Source organism: Anser anser (assembly GCF_964211835.1).
Source record: "Anser anser genome assembly, chromosome: 5".
Lineage (NCBI taxonomy): Eukaryota > Metazoa > Chordata > Aves > Anseriformes > Anatidae > Anser > Anser anser.
In genome coordinates, this window is record NC_139725.1 from 62,956,414 (window position 1) to 62,970,448 (window position 14,035).

Consider the following 14,035-nt stretch of genomic DNA (forward strand, 5'->3'; position numbering starts at 1 on the left):
TCTTCCACAATTTTTACACCAATGTGTCTCACGATTTGTCATGAAATCTTAAAATCCTTTCAAATTTCTGCTTAAACTGGGAGACTGCTGATGCCCAAACTTCATTTTTTTTTGTAGAAAACTATCTTTCATCTTGCCAGGACAACGTAAAGATGCTGAACTCTGAAATTTCTATGCGAGCCGTTTACAATATCTTTGTGATTTATGAATTTAGGAAAACTGTTAAGTATACCCAACTTCAGGACAGATTACACACAATAGGAAGCTCAAACTATATTGCTCATAACATTTTATAGCTCAGGACGTTTCTGTTAAGGACAGAAAACTTGTAACGGAACAGATTTATTAGAAGCATTTTAAAACAATCCATCCACAAAAAGCAGAGCACCACCCATACCCTCCCAACAAGTGTTGGATTCACTGTCCTTTCCACTGGTACCTTACTTAATAAAAAAAAATGCCCACAAAGAACAGGCTACAATCTCAGACAAAAAAAAAAACACATAAATATTACTCATTAGCATCAGGCTCTGATGTGGTCTACGGATGAATTAATGAAAAGAAAATGCTGTTCTGATGTATAAATTTGGTTCAGATGTATAGTCAGCCATATGCTACAAAACGTATACAGTAAAACTCAGAAAATTTGCACCAAAACCCATCACCGACTCTACCAAAGAAGCCTGGTCTTACATATTTCCCAGCTATCTAATTTGAGCTGCAACCTGGAATACCACATCCAACTCTAAAATGATTCATACGTCCACATCCAAGCAGCAGCTCCGAAAGGGAAGACAGACTAAGTTTTGGACGCAGAGGTTTAGCCCTTTATTTACCAGTTAATCCCCCCCCACTGCTCCCCAAATGGCCTTCACTCTGTGCTTCACCGAGGAACTCGAACCGCCTCAAAACTCCTGTTCCCAGTGACCAGCAACCTGAGAAACCACCAGTCTGTAGAGAAAGCAACTCCACACTATTATCATCATTTCCTTAACTACTTGTCTCTGTGCTGGTGGCGGGGTTTTAGTGGTTGGAGACATCAGGGGTGGCCTCTGTAGGAGCAGGCCGGGGGTAGGCCTCTGCAGGAGGAGGCCGGGGCTGCACCATGTTGGATATTGCCAATCTTCCCTCTTCATTAGAGGATTAATCTGTTGTGGTGCCAGAGACCCTGGCTCCCCACAGGCGGGATCAGGCCCCCCTCATTTCAATCCAGCAGCCGATTTTTCACCTAGCACCGTGCGTTGTGCTAGTGTCTCTCCAACAGCCCCAGGCCTGCAACGTGAAGTCACGCACGCGCGTGGCACTGAAAGGGGACAGCGGGGTGTCAGAGCCAGCAAAATAACGGTGTAATCCAAACCACAGATAGAAGGAATAAGACAGCAGTGCAGATCACGGCACTGCTCAGAGCAGAGCCTGCCCAGGAGGGCACACAGGGAGAGAGCAGAGCATCAGAGAGCGGAGCCGAGGCCACACAAACGCAGTGAAGGATCCAGGGAACGCCGTCTGGATGCCAAGGATGTGCCTCACCTCTAAAATGCTCTGCAGCCTGCAAAACACAGAACCTGGCCGAAGAGACCAGAAAGGCTATCTAAAACTCCAAAGCACCGGCGTGCGACCTGCGACACATTCAGGCTGAAGCGCTGGAGATGAAGACAGAAGGCAGGCAACAGCATGTGCTAAAAATCTTTCCCCAGCCAAAGTATCTGCTTGTTTTTATACAAATTCTTTAAGAAAGAACATACACAGAACGTCTTCTGCTGAATTAACTCAGTTACAGATAAGCTTGTTTTTTTGGCAGGTAAATGACAGTAGAGACCAGCATGTAAAACAGTATTTTCTGTATGATTGTTTCAAAAGGCCGTTGAAAAATCTAAGCTAATTTTGAAACCTACCAATTCTGTGGATCTTTAGATCTTTTTTTGGCTACATTTTGAAGACTTCTGCCATTAATAACTCAGAGTTACTTGATGCAAAAAATAGTTTTGCGTTTTTTCAAAGACTTGTACTTGCTATGCCTAGCAACTAACACCATTAAATTTTCAGAAATTCCAAGCATAGCACAAATTCTGCCATAATTCAGTTTTCAGAGAAAAAAAGACAGCCAAAAATTTAGCAACTAAACTTCCGCATGTTCAAGTACTCTGTTAACTGTGAGAACGGGCACTGCGTATCTTTCACTTTTCATCCTTATCTTCAAAATTCAGAAAGACGTACCTACAGCAGGACACCAAAAATTCTTGATGCAATTCTTTTTGGGTTTTGAAGTATGAACTTCCTACAGGCTCATCTGAAAACATCATGTCTGTTTCTGTTTCACACAACTTTAAGACTTTTTGGTGCAAAAACATCCTTATAAACAAGGCAAATGGGGAAAATATGCATTATTCTATAGCTCAGTACTCCCTCCCCAGTACAAACAATATAGTCTTCACAGGGTTTCCACCTCCTGGATAAAACACTAGAAATACAAACGAAAATAAGGAAACAAATCAACAGGAAACCAAGCAGAAAATAGAGTACCCCAAACTGTTTTTTAAAAAGGGTGGTTTAAGTGAACCAGATTTTGAGCTGGGGTTTGTTACTTTGCTGTGAAAATACTCAGCACATTTTTAGGCTTCCCAACGGAGCAGCCGGTGTGAGCACATCGTACAACAGAAGAACATAACCTTACAAATTAAACATGCCAGCTCCAGAGTTCCTACTCATCGCGCTGGCTTTCGTCAACAAATTGCTACCAAATCCCTTCCCTGAAAGCCAGCTGAAGCTTGCTAGCCTGAAAACTGAATTACTGAAGTAATAATCAAGCTGTATCAGCTTGATCTCTCTTCATTTAACATCTCGTACTAATTTTCTGTGAGCTTGCAGGAAATAGTTTCAAACAGCTCCCTCAAGAAAATAAGTTACAAGCCTTAGCTTTTTTCCATTCTGAGCCATCCCTGCACTATTTCATAGCTCTGATAATTGTACCACTGACTAACCTCCAACTGGGAATAACTGTTTTTATCATCAGTATTAAAAACAGTCCCTCACACTGTTAGGAATCTGGAAACTCATTGTAGCTGCATCCCACCCTTCAGCCTCTCAAAACACTACAGAGTAATGAAACTATGTGCTGAAACCAGAGGATCCCTGTGCTGAACAACTCCTGTAATTTCAGGGTAATTACAAGTGCTTCCTCAGAGAAGGCAGCCATGGAAGTTTGATTATTGATTTTAGAGGAGCAAGTGACACGAGAGCTTAGAAAACCAAAGCGAACTTCACATTTTCCATACAGGACTGGGAAATATAAATTATCCTTAGGAGCACAGCAGTAAGGCGTGTGCCTCACACGCTCACCTAGTCTCGTAGCACTTGGGTTGTTTTTCAAAGTACAAAGATTTGTCTGCAGTTTTCATTTCCTGATACTCCATTATCTTGGTTTTTACAGATTAGCCAGGAGAGTGACCAACTGCTCTCGGAGAAGCAGCAAGATGCAAAAAATAACAGTTCACAGAACAGTGGATTTAAAAACCAGATTTTAATTACCTGGAGGCACAGTTGCCAAGTAGACGGCAAAGAGCCTGTGCATCACATAGAGACAGGAAAATCCCCCTGGGTTTATTTCACAGCCAATTACAGTGGATTAACCTATTAGTAAGAGCAAAAAAAAAATAAAAAAATTTTCACATGCAAGTTTCAACAACCTGAAAAAACCATTGCCACTCGTACTTTGATACACAGGATTAGCAAGCTGTTTTATCACGCTTCCAGTCATCGCCGTCCATAAACACACCCTACAAGGGACCTCTCCCTCTTTTTTAATGCATCTTCTGTCATTGTTTCCCTCTCAGGGACTGACATCCCTCTTGGCTTCCTGCTTGGAGTCTCGTTTCATACACCCATTAGGACTGTTGTCGGTGTTGTGTTGACAAGAGGTATCAAACACCTCCAAAACTTTAAGACGTCCCCTTGCACAAACTCCCAGGTGCTCGTGTTATTCACTTCTGCCTCTGTTAGATGTCACCACACAACATCTGTCCGACAGCAAAGCACCACTGCAGCTTTCCAGGATCGCTGTGCTAAATACTGGGTGTGCCTACTTTTGTTTGGTATCGAGTTCGTTCTGCTGGCTCCACTGCAAGAGCAAGCTCCGTGGATAGCGCAGTTCTCCCCCACCTCCACAAACATCTGTTACTTTTCTAAGTTCTCCAGACTTCCTTCCCCTTTTACCGTATCACAAAGCCTCTCTTTTTAGCCAGGCTGCCTTCTTGATAGTCCATCACCATTATCTTGTTGTTCGCTGCCGAGCAGCGTGAACCACTAAATCTTGCAGAGCTTCCAGCCCTTTCAGCTCAAGGCCAGGCACCAAATCCAAGCATCCTGATTTAGAGAGATGGTTGCTAAATTCCTTCCCTGCCTCTTTTTTTTTTTTTTTAAACACTCTTCAGCTTCCTGTCCTGGGAGGCAACCAAACTGCTGTAAGAAATGCCAGGTTCTGTTAAATATCCTCCATTCCCGTGACACCGAATATTCAAAACAATTAGGTTACTTCCAAATCTTGCCCTGTAACAGCCTCTATTCCAGAAAGCGCAGAGATGAGTGAAAATTACTTCAGCCCGAAGGAGTTTTAGCTGGTCGTTTGCTGAATCCCACAGCGTTTCAAGTTAGCATTCAGGCTTGGCACAACCACCCATCCGCTCCAACACACAGCACAATGTCACCCCTCAAAACCCTACTGTTCGACCCAAAGGCAGCTTTCCCCCCCCCCCTTTTTATTTTTTTAAGGGTGCGTCAGCTGCTAGCTGAAAGTGGGAATGCTTCATTTAGCACATACACTTGTTAAACTGCTCACAGCATGCAAATAAAATACCGCATTGTGCAAAAGTCATTCAGTCTCCCCGTCCGTAGATATGAGCAATGGAACCGTGTCCAGGAAAGAGAAACTTGGAACGACGTGCAAATATTTCAGTCCCTTATTCCCAGTATTCCCATCCTGCAGTGAAGCCCGCAGCACTGCCATGCAGAGGGGTGACCACGTTGAGAAGCTGCTGTACGGAACGGGTGGGAAAGCTACCATTCTCCGTCCTTGCCCCAGTACTGCACCCTTTTATTTGTAGTTATTGCTGCAAACTGCCTTTTTTTTTTTTTTCCAGACAATGGTTGTGTTATTATAGGTACCTTCATGCCGTGCCAAAGCACATACACACAGCAATTCAGAACAATCAGCCTTGTTTTCATGGGAGCAAAGGTTGCAGCCAAATGAAATGGGTGGAGATCACATTAAACAATCTTGGAATCTGCTAATAGGATATAGGAAAATGTGACCATAATGCAGATGCAGAGTTCCCCTTTCACCTTCCAATGTTATGGATAAAATAAAAGCTTTGGAAAACCAATTAAACTATTTGAACAACATTAAGCAAGAAGAAGTGGTCTCGGTATGCTAACAAGAGGCTCTGCTACTGAGAAGTTCTTCAAAATAAAAACAGAACAAGTCACCCTTTCAAAGGTCTGAAACCAATGAGCAAGTTCCCCAGCCCCAGAACACCACCTGCTTAAAAGATACAGGATACCTGCAAGATGTCTGCTTATCCACTGTAAACAGAAGCTCACCACGACGAATGTTCCTGTCTTAAAGACACGATCAGATCCTCCTCTGCCTGAGAGGGGAATTTTCATAGTGAAACACCTCGCTTGGTCAGCCGTAACCTGCGTTCCCCTTGTTTGCTTTTGAGATGTGCATTAGTCAGCTTTCTCCTTCACAAATCTGATCGTGCCTCTGCACGATCGTACACTGAAGTCATGTCCTTGAGTCTGTGACATCAGTCTGTTGCCATGGAAATGTACAGGGCAGTCCAAAATTCAGTATTATGGCATCACTGCGGGATCAGGCAGCAGATCAAGCCAACGCCTGGGAGCTGGTTAATGCGGCACAAACAGCTACGACATCACGACCTGAACATTAACGTCTACCTGCGCTTTACCTTAACATTCATAAATAGGCCTAGAAGCCTCTTCTCGAGAAAGATGACCCAGGCTGTCATTAACGTCATGACGAAGAGGCAAGCCCTGATGCATCAGTAAAGAAGGGCAATGTGTTTCTAAGGATGGCAACGAAGTATGAGGAAAGTTCAGCTCTCAGAATAGAAGCTGCCATCTGCTCCTAAGGCAACACCAGAGCTGCCCGGAGAGATCAGCCAGAGAAACAGGGGTGGCCCCCTTGGCACCCTGATCAAGTGCTAGGTTGCGCATGGTCTTTCTGGAAACGAGAGCACGGTGTCACAGCGCTGTCACCCTTCTGGAAAAGAAGGCGTTACATAAGACATGCTTCCTCAGTTTTGAGCTTTGGCTGCGAAGCAAAGACCGGTTCATCATTAACCCAACCTATAACAAAGTCGTGTATTACTTAAAAAAGGGTGGTACCTTCACACAGTTGTTATTCCATGTAGTGTTAGACATTACAGTGGTGTAGGTTCCTTGCACACTCACGAGAAAGGCATTTCTGAAGAGCAAAAGGGAAGGAAAAAGGAAATTAGTTACAAGTTAATGGTGTTACAACGACTAACCAGCCCTTGAAACCAAAACGATCCACCAGCCTGATGCATAACAAACGCCAGCCAAGGAACACCGCTCCTTTACCCCACGCAAAGGGCACCCGGGAACAATCAGTACACTGCTGACACCCAGAACACCTCCAATTCAAGGGAATCTTCGGTGTCGACTGAGCCAGTACACCCCAAAAGAGCCCAGTGATGACTGTCGAAGGCGGCCACCCTGCCGCAAGGACAGGTCCCACCGCCAGGCTGGGAAAATGCTGCTTTGGCGTCGTGCGACCCAGGCTGCAGGGATAGCAAGGAGGAGCAGGCAGCAGCCACGCCAGTCCCCTGCCTTTACCTGTTCCTCCTTTCGCATCGAGCACCCTCGTGTAGGGGGCTGGGTGCTGGTTTCCAGAGCCTTCCCCGACACCCAATCCCCAAGGCCCCGCACCCCGCTCGCTCCTGCGTGCTCGGGCTGCGTGTAAACGCGGCCACTCCCCGCGCACCCGACCGGTTTCAGTTCGCCTCCTTCCGCTTTCTCTTATTTATCCGCACGTCTTCGGTAACTCACCCAACACTTCCTCCTGCAAAGCTGACCTCCATCCTTCCTATAACCCCAGACGCACCCACGATTTCTTAACAGGGCCATTAGCGAGCTGCAGGCACCGCAGGGAACGCTGCTGCGTGTTCTCGGCGCGGACGTAAGCCTCGCTCCTAACCCCTCCGCCCAGCTCCCTGGTTATAATTACCCCATGCCGTGTTATCTAACACCAAACACGAGCCTCGGGGCCGGGAACCATTGTTTATTTGTCTCCGCCATGCCACACACCCCGGTGGTGTTGTATAAATAAATTCCACAACCTGTCGGAGCGCGAGCCCGAGCTTGATTCAGAGCCGAGCTTGATTCAGAGCCGAGGTAGAGCAGTTTCCGAAGGGCTGGTGCAAACACCTTCACTCAGTCCCTGCTTGCTTGAGCAATACCGACTTATGCAACCAGCCACCGCGGGCAGCTCCGGAGCCGAGCACCACGACAGCCGATTGCTGCTGCGGACCACAACTGCGGAAAAAGCAGCGCGTAAATCCCTCCTTTGCTTTTAAAAAACAAAGGAATTGCGAATTATAAAGGGGGAAAAAAAGCAGACGAGAGGCACGCTGCTGTCGGCGCGAGGACCTGCGAACGGAAAGCTCCGCGTGCCGGTGCCATCTCTCGGCCACCAAAGCAGCCAGGCTTACCCCAGCCTCAGCCCTTGCACCCCAGCTCCAACGCTGTAGGGCCGCAGGAGTTTCCTGAGGCAACCTGAAGCCAAGCGGATTTCGGAGCAAAATAAAGCCAGCAGGCTTCATCTCCATGGAGCTCCTGCAACATAACATCGGCTCCGCGAGCTTCTCGGGGCAGAGGTCCTTCTTATTAACTACCTAGTAAATTCAGATTAAAGTCGGCCAGCTTCTCCCTTCCCCCTGCACAAAGATCAGCTGCACGCCGGTGGAAGCCACCCTACACTGCTGCCCAGCGGAGGGGCGATCGCACCCCGAAGGCGGACACTAGAGAGGAAGGAAAGGCTGAGGGCGCCTTTCAACCACAAAGAGGGAAATAAGGGGCAGAGATCCAAGCTTCGACAGCTGCCACTGGAAGCGTGGTTAACAAAATTTGAGAAGCGGAGCACGGGGAAGGCAACTTTCTACCTGCGTTACCCTCAGGGCAGCTTGGCCAGCATGAGGAAATGTCATTGCAGTCCATCCTCGAGCTTCTTTTCCCTACAAAGGAAAGGCCACAGACACCTCCAAGAAGGCAGCCAGACACTCGTGCTCTCACACAAGGTTCGCGTGGCCCACAACCTTCTCCTGAAGAAACCACAGCCAAGAACAACTTGGGCTAACGTCCCCAACGGGCTGCTTCCAGAGAGCACCCCAGGCCTGAAACTCATTTTGGCTTAGCCAATGCCACCTGCCAGACTCGTGTCCCCGCAAGACCAGTGGCTCGAAGTGAATGCAGACAAGCGATCAGCTACAGATTTCCAAAGGAATACGTTCTTTTTTTCACCCCCACAGAAACAAATGCCTCCTTAAAAAAGGTGATGCTGTTGGTCTCACTAAGAGACCCGTATTGTTCTTAGCAAAGCACGGATCCACTCCAGCCCGCTGCGTACACGCCAGTTCGCAAAGCACGTGGGGGTCTTTCTCCCTGAAAGCCACTCAATAAACGCAAGGCTTGACTGACAGGCCTCGGACTGTAATCCTTTGAAACCCCCCACCGCTTCACCTCCTGCTATTCCTGAGCTTGGAGCTGCACCCGGATCCGTGCGGAGCTGTTCTACAAGATCAGCCCAGCAGCCGAGCTACAACCAGCACAACGCAGCCCAAACTTACAAAAACTATCAACGTGAAAAAGCACATTACATTCCCCTTTCCCGAGACATTTCAAACATCATCGGGTATCCGTCCTAGCGCGTTAGCATCCTCCCATCACCCTGCCCTGAGTTCCCATGCTTACAGCAAGGAGCAGCCAAGAGCGCTCCGCCTCGAGTCCAGGCACGGCGTGCAAGCACAGACCCCCCTTTGGGGCAGCGACAGTCGAGTCAAAAATCAGAGACCAAGAACTGCGCCCGGCTCAGGCTGCACACAGTCAGCTGTCTCTTTAGGAACAGATCAGATTTAACAGCTCCACGGCAGCCCAAAAATAAAACGTTACCCAGACAAGAGTTTAAGCACTGCCCACTCCTGCGCCGTGCAAAACCCAGGCGCTCGTCTGCGGTGCTCTCGTGGCCTTAAGCAACTTCTCCAAAATCACCGTCTTCCAGAAACGTCAGTTCCGGCAAGGTGTTTTATCAGGACTCAAGCTGATGCGCACACACACACTTTTATCCTGTTTCAAAGACAAGAAGCCCCCCTCTGAAGCTTTGCCCGGTAATTTTTTTGCATCACTTGGGTTGCGTCTCAGGGCACTCCTGCTCCCGGAGCTGGCCCAAGGCGATGCAGGCACAAGCTGCCCACTCAGGCTCCGGCCCTGGAGCAGCAGACTGTTGCTTCAGGACCTAGGATATTCAGGACCTAATGCAGAGGGAGAAACTAATTAACAGGCATCTCTCTGGAAAGCAAATATAAACCAAATGCTCTCTATCTAAGCCCTTTGGGACATCCAGCATCAGTGCTAAACACCTTCACCTGGCAAAGCTCTGGGAGAACGCTCAGTTGAAGCTGGCAGGTAAAGGAGAGCAGCGTTTTAGGGTATTTGTGCTACAAAACGCTGCAGGGACGCCTCTGAAACGCGCAAAGCCCAGAGAAGCATCGCGACAGCTGCAAAAAAAAACTTTGCCCTGGCTAACATTCGCGTAACGAAATTACAGTTTCACTCCAGGGAAAAAGGAAAGAGCACTTAAGTTTTGTTTAGATTAGAGTGCTGCGAGCCACACCACTTATCTGCTATCAGAGCAGACTGCAGGGCTGCTCCGATGGTAATTCGGTAATGAGGTAACTGCAGTTGGAAGGTATGCAATTAGGTCCATCTCCTCCTCCTCCCTCCCCCTAGAAAGCAAGCAAGCAAGCAGACGTTATCACATCTCCCTCCAGCTCTGCTACCCTCGCCACTTAAAATACCTACAAAGGAGAGCTGTCACAAGCCAGGCTTGGCCCCGGCAGACCAAGGAAGGCACACTCAGCATCTCCCCAGAAGTAAGCACTGCTTCCCGGGATGTGTTCTCAGGCACCCACACACTTATTAAGGTTAACGTGCCTGCTGCTCCAGTAAAGGCACCGGTAAAAGGAAAAAGGACTGCTGTTCCTACCGGCCTTTAACCTGGAGCGTCCTCACCAACCCTCCTGGGTGAGCTAAACCTGCTGAAGCTTTACTGAGCCCAGCCCGAAAGTGCTGGCTCATTTTACCCAAACGATTTGCACCCTGTCTTACCTTAGAGAGCTGCCCTTTGCAGGTGGTTCCTTCCACAGCTGAGGCTTATGTATGGGAAACGTCAGAGGCCCCAGACATCCCAAAGCCAAACTGCAACTCCCAGTAACCCTCTGCTTCCACTCCGCGATTCTGATAAAGTTTATTCATGCTCAAAAGCTCTTCCCTCCTCCCCCCCACCCCGGTGATACCAGCTGGCCTAATTAAATATCTGACCTCCCCCAGCTGGCTTTGACTCCCCAGCAAAGTTCTCCTATCTGTGACCACCAACTTCTACCCTATTGTGTTTTTTTTTTTTTTTTTTTTTACAAAGCAACTCCTTTCTGGTGTGCTCTGACCTAAGTAACACAAGGAAAGGCTCAAGAGACGGGGAATTCCCCCGCCCCTAAAAATTAAAATAATGATAATTAGAAAACCAAACTTATAACCAATATTAGCATAAGCAGCAACATCTGTGAACTTTCTCTGTCTGGCTCCTCTACAGATGCAACGATTTCGCAGCCAGATTAAGTTCCTAGATGTTTTTTTTTTATAACAAGTTCTTCCAAATTTCTTAGAAATACGTTCCCCGAAGACGAAAGCACCATCCCAACAGGACACTGTTCGGTGCCTTCACTTCTTCAGATGCGTTCAGCCTGGGGATGAAGCTGTATTTAAGTTAACTCCACGACATGAATACCCAAACCTTTCCTCTACGGCCACATACTGATTCGAAAGAGAAAAAGGTAGGGGAAACAAACTTTTAGGGTAAGAACAGCATGCAAAATTCAGCAGAGTTACAGAGGTATGTAAACTAGTCCTATTTATCTTACAACTCACCCTGAAGCCTACAGCTGACGTATCACCGGACACCGCTTGAACAATGGCGTAAGCTGTTCGGGCACAGCAAACCCGTCATTAGGAGAACTGGTTGAGTCTCCTGCCAGGGACATCTCGTGCATCATCAGCGAGGGAGCGTGTCTCACCGCTCGAACCACTCCGGGCTCCCATTCACAGGCCTGCAGTGGTGTGTTAAAAGAGAACTCCCCGTAACCGACATCAAAGCCACGTCCCCAGCTTCTTCTGCTGAGACACTGATTTAAAGCGAGTTATTCTACGTTTTAATATGACTACATCTGCAGCCCGACTGCTGCTAAAAAAACCGCGTAAGCGCTCTAAGAGAAATATGCTCACGCGTGTTTGGTTTTTTCCTTAATGCCAAAGATGGATTGAGCGCTATCAGTGATCCTCCAAAAGCCAGAATTTCCAAAGGGGCGGCAGATTTACTTAGATTTCTGGTGCATAAGCAAGCACTCTTTGCTTTACTTCATTCACGTGTTATACTAAGATGGAGCTACCTCATTTTAAAAAAAATGACAGGAGAGTGCCACCCTCCTTTAGGAAGGAAGTTAAATTTAAAAAAAGAAAAGTGAGAAAACAACCGTCCGTCCCACGCTACACGGTAAGCTCCGATGCCCCGATGGTTGAAGAGAGGTCTAGAAACCCACTTGCAAGGTAGAGACTTGCCTTAAAGGATTTTTAGGGTTCACTTACTGACTCCCTAACGTCTCCCTTGAGCTACCACTAGCTCACATGCAGCGGTCAGCAGAGGATTGCCTGGACCTGCAGCTCAGGGCGCTTCCCCAGGCAGGGGGCACGTGCTGGCGGTCAAAGACAAATGCAGGAGAAAATCCCAGCTACCGGAAGGAGAGCAGACCAAAAGCTGGACAGGCCAGCTAAAGAGGGCAAGAGCAGCTTTGTACATGTGTTTCCAGGGAGCTTCTCTCAGCCTCAGAGCCAGGAGGGGAGGAAGCACAAGAGGTGCCTGTTTGAAGACGTAAACACCCGAGGACCACAGTCACAGCAAGAGTTTTCCAGCGTCACGATGGAAAGGATCTTTACCCTTTGCAATAAGGACTTAGTTAAGGCAAAGCTCAGAACAAAGGCCTGAACTAAGAGCTTTATAAGTCAAAAGGGAGCTGGGTTGCCTCTAGAAGGCCACACAGCAGCAGCAACCGAGCTGGGGAGCTCAAACCCTGGTTCAACACCAGCAACTGTCGCTCGATCCGTACCAAGCCCTGGTTCAACCCAGTATCCAGACCCTTTTTAAAATATAGCCTCGAGTAGGACACGTTGCAGAAAGCCAAACCACAAGCTATTCTTTGAAGTTTAGCTACAACAGAAAATTGTTTCACCTACCCAGATGCAGAGGGGTAGCTGCCTCCTTTGCCTTTGATGCTACAAGAACTTTTGGAAGTGGTAAGCCGCCCGAGAAGGCCTCCAAATCGCTTGCTGGGCTGGACAGCAGCAACACCCCAGCCTACAACGCACACAAACGAAATTATGCTGGGTCTAAACTTGAAAAAAAAGAAAAAGAAAAAACCTTCTCAGTGATGTTAGCATGCAGAGAAAATAATAGCATGTACAAAGAAATCTCCAGAGCGACTTATGAACAAGATTTTACTCTGGCTTTCTGCCAGTTCGAGAGGAATTAAAGAGCCCAGCGATATAACTCTGCTCATCCCAGGGAAGAAACCGCATTCTTCAGTGATCGACAGAACAGGAGGGAGGAGGAAAGAGGGACAAAGACCCGGCACTGAAACTTCACGTAGCGAAATGGGAAGCTTCCTGAGGTCCTGGGACAGAAAGCAGGCCAACGCCATAGTGCAGGGAGAATAACTCAAATTTTAAAGTGAATTCAGTCCAGTGCGTCCAGGAGGACATGAGCCAGTCCGTAACAGCAGACCACTAAAGCTGACAGTATTTCCTAGTGTAAAATCCAATCACTTTAATATTTTGCAGATTATAGGCAGCCCCGATTAGCTTCTAGCAAAACCAACCAAAGGAGGAAGTCACAGGAACAAAAGCAAATCAAGTAGAAAAGGTGCCAAACACCTTGCGAAGAAGAAAAATGTGCCCAAAACAGCCTTTTAGTAACAGAGGACATTTAGTAACCATCTGTAATGATGGCTTTATATCCAAACTCTTTGTAGCTTCAAAATTCATACCAGGAAACCAGCTTTTAGGACCAGAACTGAGATGCCCTCATTCCCCCAAGGTTACTTTTTGAAAACCTATCAACACCTACAACACATCAAGTGCTCTTCACACGCTGCAGAACAGCGACTGAAGCCTCCCTTTTACTTTTATTGTTATAGCATTCGTTTTAAGACAATTCAACTTCAGGTTTTTTTTTTTTTTTTTACTCGAACAAGAGCAGGAATTCTGCGTTAGATCCCAGGTTGAAAGTTACTGGGAATGGCAGTAAGCTGCTGTTACATGTGTAAGTCATCGCAAAGAGGAAAAAAAAAAAGATATTGGAGCTCACTAAATCAAAGCTTGTAAAACACCAAAAAAAAAAAAACCACCACAAGATGAGCTCGAAGTAGCTTGGAGTTGCTAGGGATGTTTAAAGTTAATAAGATCCTAAGTTAAATGGCTGCCACTTCGGTTTGCCAAAAAAATATGCAAATTTCCAAAGTTCATACATAGTAATTAGCACAGCAATAAGCAGGTCCCAGCTAAGCGATGAAGTCAGCCTCGCTCCTATTTCTCCAGCAGATGGAATTAGCTGCGTGTGAAGTTATTTTTGCAATTGGAGATTAAACATATTATCCTGAATATCAATGCTGCAAGTACA

General features: G+C 47.1%; 1 protein-coding gene across 9 annotated transcripts in view; it reads right to left on the bottom strand.

The window, feature by feature from the left end:
* The window catches only part of FBXO34 (F-box protein 34), a 37,799-nt gene that overhangs the window by 18,096 nt on the left and 5,668 nt on the right, over positions 1-14,035 (bottom strand). For 3 of the 9 annotated variants that reach the window (XM_083837489.1, XM_083837488.1, XM_083837496.1), the window contains exon 2: positions 6,403-6,481. The exons of 2 other annotated variants lie outside the window; for them this stretch is intronic. The gene's annotated coding sequence lies outside the window, so the exon portion shown is untranslated. Of the gene's footprint in view, positions 1-3,525; positions 3,628-6,402; positions 6,482-6,873; positions 7,058-9,204; positions 10,037-10,419; positions 10,577-14,035 lie in introns of those variants that run through there. 4 more of the 9 variants (XM_083837493.1, XM_083837491.1, XM_083837492.1 and 1 more) reach the window with 4 other exon arrangements.